Source organism: Cygnus atratus, chromosome 3 (genome assembly GCF_013377495.2).
Source record: "Cygnus atratus isolate AKBS03 ecotype Queensland, Australia chromosome 3, CAtr_DNAZoo_HiC_assembly, whole genome shotgun sequence".
Classification (NCBI taxonomy): domain Eukaryota; kingdom Metazoa; phylum Chordata; class Aves; order Anseriformes; family Anatidae; genus Cygnus; species Cygnus atratus.
The window spans coordinates 94,159,686-94,161,570 of NC_066364.1; the positions used below are offsets into that span (position 1 = coordinate 94,159,686).

At 44.8% G+C, this 1,885-nt stretch overlaps 1 non-coding gene across 1 annotated transcript; it reads right to left on the reverse strand.

The window, feature by feature from the left end:
* Nucleotides 1–352: 352 nt before the first annotated feature.
* On the reverse strand, nt 353–434 carry TRNAS-GCU (transfer RNA serine (anticodon GCU)). The gene has a single exon. It is a non-coding gene; the product is annotated as a tRNA-Ser (tRNA).
* Nucleotides 435–1,885: the final 1,451 nt, after the last annotated feature.

A 1,885-nucleotide genomic window follows, 5' to 3' on the forward strand; every position in this document is an offset into this window, starting at 1 on the left:
GCTTCTTAAACTCTGACAGACTACGTCCCTGGGGAGCCTGTTCCAGTGCGCGACAACCCTCTCAGTGAAGAACCTCTTCCTGATGTCCAGCCTAAACCTCCCCCGTCACAGCTTGACACCATTCCCTCGGGTCCTATCACTGGTGACTAAAGCGAATAGATTGGCGCCTGCCCCTTCACTCCCCCTCGTGAGGATGGTGTAGACTGCCAGGAGGTCTCCCCTCAACCTCCTCTTTTCCAGGCTGAACAGGCCAAGTGACCTCAGCCGCTCCTCATGCATCTTCCCCTTGAGGCCCTTCACCATCTTTGTAGCCCTTCTCTGGACACTCTCCAATAGTTAAATGTTTGCACACCGACAAGGATGGGATTCGAACCCATGCGTGCAGAGCACAATGGATTAGCAGTCCATCGCCTTAACCACTCGGCCACCTCGTCCCGTTATCTCCTCTTGCTAATTGATTATGGATCTCCCATACATCTGTTGGCTTCCTAAGGGGTGTAGTAGAACTTTTCTCTAAGTCAGATTAAATCTAGCGGCTCTTCAACTTGGAAGCTGTGCTGCCAAAGGGTTTGTACAGAGTACGAACATTACAATATAGTAGTAATGCTTAGTAGCAAATTAGTGGCTTGATTGCCTACAAACTTTGATTTTAACGAAGTTATTTTGGATGTCAGAGCTGCAAAAGCTGAAATGATGTAAGTTGTTGGAATAAATGTGTATGTAGAGTTTAGCCTTCGTGGCTTTACAGAATCACTCAGACTTCCTTTATTTGAAAAAGGAACCACATTTCCCACGTACTAAAAGCGACAGTCCTATGGTAAAAAGAAGAACTTGGTAATCCACAGCTTGATGATAGGGGACAGTGTGATGCAGAAATGAGCATCACTTGAACATGCTGATCCAGATGCACATGCACGGGTTGAAGGGTTCACAGCTCAGAGGAAATGGTGTAGTGGCTAAAAGCTACCTGGCAAATGAGGTCAGACCTGAGCCTTTTGGGAGTTACCTACTCAGTGGCCACAACGTTCCTACTTTAAAACAACTTATTTAATTATCACTACAAGTAGCAGATGCCCAGATGAAGCAGTTTTTTAATAATTTGAATTGTCTGAGTTACTTTTTATGGTTGGAACTGAGCTAGCGAAATATGCAAAAGCATTTGAATGGCCACGGCACATTTCATACCATGTAACTACTGACAAAATATAAATGATTACATGGTACCTAGAAACATGCATGCCAGGTTAGTAGTGTGAGAATGTCTTGGGAAATGAGATTACTGTCTACATGGGAGATGCTCTGGTAAAGCTCTCATTAGTTATATGAGCATGTTTGATGAGGATGAGATGTTTCCGGAAGCTTGAGCAAACACTGAACCAAGTGGTCATCCTGTTAATAGAAAAGACTCCCAGAGTCATACTGTCGTGATCCATCTCTCTGTGTGCGTTCACACATCCTGTTGTTTGATCCTTGAAGCTGTAATGGCCAATTGGGGCACTTGAAGCCAGCTGTTCAAAGACACAAATAGGAGTCCGATGGGATTGCCAGAGTGATAAGGTACTTACTTCTTTTGATTTATGGTGATTTTGTTAAACTCTGAGGGCTAGGTCCACCAAGAGTTGTGCGTTCTAATGCACATAATAGAATTTGTCCAGGAAAGATGAACAGGATTCTATAATGCACCTAGGAACAAGCCTGGGTTCCTTGGGAGGGAATGCACAAAACTCAGGCACATACTGAGGAAAAAACTGCTAGCAGGTAGGAAATGTTCAGAGGAAAGACAGGACTTGGCTTACTGCACCTTTCTCTGCATTCATGACACAGTTAACCCCCTTCCTCCCAGGATCCACAGCCATGAGCTGCTGTTGAGTGACACTGCTTTGCA